Source organism: Excalfactoria chinensis, chromosome 11 (assembly GCF_039878825.1).
Source record: "Excalfactoria chinensis isolate bCotChi1 chromosome 11, bCotChi1.hap2, whole genome shotgun sequence".
Taxonomy (NCBI): Eukaryota; Metazoa; Chordata; class Aves; order Galliformes; family Phasianidae; genus Excalfactoria; species Excalfactoria chinensis.
Window position 1 is genome coordinate 8,305 of NC_092835.1, and position 6,400 is coordinate 14,704.

At 45.5% G+C, this 6,400-nt stretch overlaps 1 long non-coding RNA gene across 3 annotated transcripts; it reads right to left on the reverse strand.

The window, feature by feature from the left end:
• Window positions 1–360: 360 nt before the first annotated feature.
• Window positions 361–6,047, reverse strand: LOC140257207 (uncharacterized). Of its 3 annotated transcripts, none has more exons than XR_011904991.1 (4): window positions 5,137–6,047; window positions 3,661–3,779; window positions 2,310–2,417; window positions 361–1,213 (listed from the first exon to the last, which is right to left on the reverse strand). It is a non-coding gene; the product is annotated as an uncharacterized lncRNA (long non-coding RNA). The 3 variants fall into 3 exon arrangements; XR_011904992.1 differs by lacking the exon at window positions 361–1,213 and having other exon boundaries at window positions 1,614–2,417; window positions 5,137–5,779; window positions 5,867–6,047; XR_011904990.1 differs by lacking the exon at window positions 361–1,213 and having other exon boundaries at window positions 1,614–2,417.
• Window positions 6,048–6,400: the final 353 nt, after the last annotated feature.

The window sequence follows — 6,400 nt, forward strand, 5'->3', positions numbered from 1 at the left end:
ATTAATTTGATATCAAAGTTAAAGCCAATTAGGTTGAATTAAATTGATTGCAAAGCTAAAGCCAATTTGGTTGAATTAAATTGATTGCAAAGCTAAAGCCAATTTGATTGAAGTTATTTGATTGCAAAGCTAAAGCCAATGTGGCTGAGTCAAAACCGCTGCACGGCGCTAAAACCAGCGCAAGTCTCAGAGTGGCCGCAAATGGGCACGAGTCTCAAAGTGGCCGGGAAGCAACTAGGCTCCTCCAGGCCGTGGGCGTTGGTTCCGGGGCTGGGTCCGCCCTAACTAACAAACAATTGGGCTCGCCCAGCCCCGGAAGCAAGACCAATTTAAAGCCAATTTGGCTGATATTAATTGAAAGCAAACCTTAATCCAATTTGGTTAAGGTTAAATGATAGCAAAGCTAAAGCCAATTAGTTTAAGATTGAATGACAGCAAAGCTAAAGCCAATTAGTTTAAGATTAGCTTTGGAGTCATTTAAAGCCAATTAGTTTTAGATTAAATGATTGCAAAACTAAAGCCAATTTGGTTAAAGTTAAATAACTGTAAAGCTAAAGCCAATTACTTCAAGATTAAATGATAGCAAAGCTAAAGCCAATTTGGTTAAAGTTAAATAACTGTAAAGCTAAAGCCAATTACTTTAAGATTAAATGATAGCAAAGCTAAAGCCAATTTGGTTAAAGTTAAATAACTGTAAAGCTAAAGCCAATTTGATTAAGGTTAAATGATTACAAAGCTAAAGCCAATTTGATTAAGGTTAAATAATTGCAAAGCTAAAACCGATTAGTTTTAGATTAAATGATTGCAAAGCTAAAGCCAATTTGGTTAAAGTTAAATAAATGTAAAACTACAAGCAATTACTATAAGGTTAACAGATTGCAAAGCAAAAAACCAATTTACTTGTGGTTACGTGACTACTAAGCAAAACCTAATGTGGGTAAAGTGAATTGATTCCTAACGTAAACCTAATTAAATTAAAGTGACTGAATGCAAAGCTAAAGCCAATGTGGGTGAAGTGAATTGATTCCTAAGCTAATACTAATTAGGTTAAGTCAGTGTAAAGCTAAAATAGGACTGTAAATCCTACTGTGTGCAGCTGATGTAGTATCGTAATGGCTCATCGGGCCTCGAAAAACTTTATTAAACGCCAACATAGCAGCAATGGAGTGCTGCGTCACGAGGAAGCATCCGACAACCGGGGAACAGAAGGGCCCTAAGGAAGAAAATGGCAAAGTTAGATCGTGGGCTGAAGCCAATGGAACAAACTATTAGCAATACATTAAGATGTAACTTTAGTGCCACATTGCAAAGTAGATTCAGAGTTAATCTCTACATTTAAAACAAATATCTGTACAGTGACAATAACAATTAACACCACGTATCAGGCTAACAAATTAGGGTTGGGGTGAATGTATAAAGGTCACGTTTATTACCCTTATATTCACAATTAGCAAAACAAAAAGCAAAGACAAAAGAAAAGGCAAAAGCCTGACAGAAGAAAACATCAAAGGCAAACATGAGACAAAGGCGTGCACAAAACCCAAGGGGAAGCTGATGCACAGATCAGACCTGAGACGAGGCTGCAGGCAACACCGAGAGACCAAACAGAACAAAGCAAGGAAGGGTAACGTAGAGGGCAAAGCCCAAAAAAGGCTGAATAGAACTCCAAAAAGGAGCTAAAAGGATGAGAGAACGAGGCAGCAAATGCCAAAATGAAGGACAAGACCCTACAGAATGATGCAGGCAACTCCAAAATGGAGGCCTGCACCAAAGAGAACGATGCAAAAAATGCCAAAATGCAGAACAAGGCCCTACAAAATGATGCGGCGAACGCTGAAAAGGAGGGCGAAGCCCAAGAGAACGACTTAATGAATGCCAAAAGGCATGGCAAGGCCCTACAGAATGATGCAAGGAACGCCATAATGGAGGGCGAGGCCCAAAACAATGATGAAGAGAACGCTAAAATGGAGGGCGAGGCAAAGAGCACGACGCGGAAACGCCAAAATGCAGGGCAAAGCCCGAGAGAATGATGCCGCGAACGCCGAAATAGAACGCGAGAAAACAATGCAAACGATGCCAAAATGAAAGGCAAGGCACAAGAGAATGATGTGGGCAATGGCAAAATGGAGAGCGAGGACAACACTGCAAGAAACAGCTGGGAAACAGCACAGATCAAACACAAAAACAACACAGCACGACAAAAACAGACAGACCGTAAAACACCCCGAAGTGCAGAAATAAGCTCTGAAACTCTACCTTAAGTCGCAATATGGAACAGATAAAAAACAGGCAGTGTGTGCTGCCCTTACCTGCTGCGCTGATAGTTACCGGTCTGCAAAGCTGGTTCTGCGGTGTTCCGGACATGCGGGTTTCTGTTCCTCGCTGTTCTCATTGGGAGCCGCGCATCTCTCGGGGCTCTAATTAGGGAAACAATGAACGCCATTAGGGAAACAATTAATGCTATTTATATGTTTAAATTTGCACTAAGTTTAACAATTCCATTCCACGCTATGATTACAATGAAAGTAACATTCACATACAACACAAGGCATCAATTTTTATGGCTACATTTAGCTTAACAGACATCTTTAATATTGCGTTAACAATTATATTTACAGAAACGCTACAGGTTACTATAATTACCACTAGAGCCCCCATTAAAATAGGGAAACGGATAAAAATTAACTTGAATGCCATAAGCCAGGAAATCCCAGAGAGACAAAGGCAAATTCAAGCAAGAAGCAGACAAAAAAAACCCAAAAAAGCAAAACAGAGCAAGCAGCCAACAGTAAGGCAAAAACAAGAGAAAAGGCAAGAGAAAGCCAAAGCAAAAGCAAGGGCAAAGAGACTGTGGTAGGTCATAGAAAAAACAAAGTCCAAAGGAAAGGCAGCGTAGGAGGCCAAGACAAGAACAAAGGGAACGCTAAAACAGAGGGCAAAGCCCTAATGAACGCTGCAGAAAACTGCAAAACAAAGGGCGAGGCCCAAAAGGGCGCTGCAGGGAACATCGAGATGGATGGCAAAGTCCAAAAGAACGCTGCAGGGAACATCAAGATACATGGCAACGCCCAAGAAAATGCTGCAAGGAACATAAAGATGGATGGCAAAGTCCAAAAGAACGCTGCAGGGAACATCAAGATGGAGGGCAAGGCCCAAGACAATGCTGCAATGAACGCTAACATGGAAGGTGAGGTCCAAGAGAACAGCGCAGGGAACATCAAGATGGATGGTAAGGCCCAAAAGGGTGCTGCAAGGAACATTAACGTGGGGGGCAAGGCCCAAAAGGGCACTGAAGGGAACATTGAAACGCAAGGCATGGCCCAAGAGAACATTGCAAAGATCATCAAGATGGAGGGCAAGGCAGCAGAGGAAATTACTTGGAACTCCAATATGGAATGAAAGGCTGGAGGAAATGCTGCGGTGAGCACCAAAATGAACACCAAAGCCCATAGAATGCTGAACAGAACAGCAAAAGTGAGAGCAAAGAAAACACTGCATCAAAACCCAAAACAACAGCAAAGAGCAAAGGCAAGAAAAAAGGCAAAAGGAGAAAAGCACGCAGCCCATAAGACACCCAAAACTGCAAAAATAAGCTCTGGAACTCTACCTTAAGTCACAATATGGAACAGATAAAACACAGTCAGTGTGTGCTGCTCTTACCTGCTGGACTGAGAGTTACCGCTCAGCAAAGCTGGTACTGCGGTGTCCCGGGCAATGCAGGTTTCTGTTCCTCGCTGTTCTCATCGGGAGCCGCGCATCTCTCGGGGCTCTGCTGGCACCTGTTGGACACGACACGGCAATGAAGGCGCTGCCCACATCTGCAGGTACCACACTGTGAACATTACACTAACTGTGATGGAAGGGAGCAGTAGAATTAATGCTATTAGGGATAGAAGTAATGCTATTTCTAAGGTTAAAGGTGCAGTTACTTTACAAGTGGTATTTTGCACTAGGATTAGAATTAAGGTTACTTAAACAAAAACAAAGGGTTCTACTTACACATACTCTGCAGACAAATGCAATTATCACTAGAGCTCCCACTAAGGTGCAGCTTCAGGTCAACATTAACATGAACGCCACCTCCCAACAAATCCCAGAGAGCCAAAGGCAAATGGAAGCAGAACGCCCACAGAAAGCCCCCAAAAAAGAAAAGCAAAGCAAGCAGCCAACAGTAACACAAGGGCAAAAACAAGAGAACAGCAAAGGGAAAGCACAAGGGAAAGTCAGGGCAAAGAGAGAGTGGTATGAAACACTAAGAACAGAGGCCAAAGGGAAGGCAGCGCAGGAGGCCAAATGGAAACACCAAAAGAACACTGCAGGAACACTAAACAGGGGGGCACGGTGCAAGAGAACATTGCAGGGAACATCAAGATGGAATGCAAGGCCCAAAAGGGCACAGCAGGGAACATCTAGATAGGAGGCAAAGCCCAAAAGGGCACAGCAAGGAACAGTAAAACAGGTCAAGGCCCAAAAGGGCACTGCAAGAAGCATAAATGTGGGGACAAGGCCCAAAAGGGCACTGCAAAGAACACTAAAACAAAGCACAAGGCCCAAAAGGGCACTGCAAAGAACACTAAAACATAGCACAAGGCCCAAAAGGGCACTGCAAGAAGCATAAATGTGGGGACAAGGCCCAAAAGGGCACTGCAAGAAGCATAAATGTGGGGACAAGGCCCAAAAGGGCACTGCAAAGAACACTAAAACAGAGCACAAGGCCCAAAAGGGCACTGCAAGAAGCATAAATGTGGGGACAAGGCCCAAAAGGGCACTGCAAGAACCACTGAGATGGAGAGCATGGCCTCCAAGGCTGCAGTGAACAAAAGAATGGGATATAAGGCACTAAAGAAAGCTGAAAGGGACTCTGATATGGGAGGAAAGACCCAAGAGAATACAGGAGAGAACACCAAAACAGAAAACAAACCTAACAGAATGCTGAAAAGAACAGCAAAACTGAAAACAAAGAGAACACTGCAGGAAATACATGAGCAGTGACAGAGTGCAAAGGCAAACAGAATGCAGAAGGACGAGAGCAGACAGCCCGTAGGGCACCCCAAAAGTGCAGAAAGGAGCTCTGGAACTCTACCTTAAGTCACAATATAGAACAGATAAAACACAGTCAGTGTGTGCTGCTCTTACCTGCTGGGCTGAGAGTTACCCCTCAGCAAAGCTGGTTCTGCGGGGTTCCAGGCAATGCGGATTTCTGTTCCTCGCTGTTCTCATCAGGAGCCGCGCATCTCTCGGGGCTCTGCTGGCACCTGTTGGACACAATACTGCAATGAAGGCACTGCCCAGATCTGCAGGTACCACACTTGTTCATAATGCTTCTTACCTGCAGCAATAGGGCTGGGAACACACAAGTAGAAGGCTGAGGTACTCAACCACATTTTTACCTCTGTGTTCTCTGATCGCTGCTCATTATACACAGCCCTCGCCTTTGCTTTGGGAGGGAGGGATGGAGGAAGCGACACCAGCCCTGATGGTTCCCTCCTTGTCCCGCGCTGTGAGTGACATCCACCTTTAGATGTCCTAAGGACCTGAAAACCAGGACTCTGTGGATCCTGATGAGACGCATCACAGAGTGAGGAGGTAATTCAGTGCTGCAGTCACCGAGCTGCTCTCAGTGCTGTGTGAGAAGTGGTGGCAGTCAGGTGCGGTCCTGGTGAGCAGAAACACGGCCAACATCGCACTCCTGTTTAGGAAGCGTAGAAGGGATGATGATGGGAACTGCTGACCCGCCAGTCTCGCTGCTGTGCTGGGAACGACCACCGAGCAGATCCTCCTAGAAGAGAGCCAGGGCACGTGGAAGCTGGATGTGATGTGGGAGAACCGGCGTGGCTTCACCGAGGGCAAATCCTGCTTGACCGACCTGGTGGCCTTCTGTGACGGTGTCGGTGCAGGGATGGAAGGGGAAGAAAGAGCTGCTGATATCATCCAGCTGGAACTCAGCAAGGCCTCTGACGTGCGAGCCCACAACATCCTCGGCTCCAAATGAGGAAGACACCAACTGGATGGGTGGACTTAGGATGCATGACCAACTCGCTGTACAACCAAGTCCAGACAATGGCGGCCAAAGGCTCCACATCCAGATGGAGATGATGAAGATGGTGATGATGGAGATGATGACGATGATGACAACTGCAGCGACGAGCGGTGTGCCACAGCAATCACAGCTGTAGGAGATACTCTGCAATACATAATCATAGAATCATATGATGGCCTGCGCTGAGAAGGATCATTAACTATCATCTCCTTCCAACCCCCCTGCTATGGCTAAAATAACCAAGCACCACAGCAGGCTACACGCAGCCTAAACAGCTCCAAGGATGGGACAGACCAACTTGTGCCCCCTGTTCCACCCCGCTTCCTTCACCCCCAAAGCCCTGAAATAAAGAAAGGATGG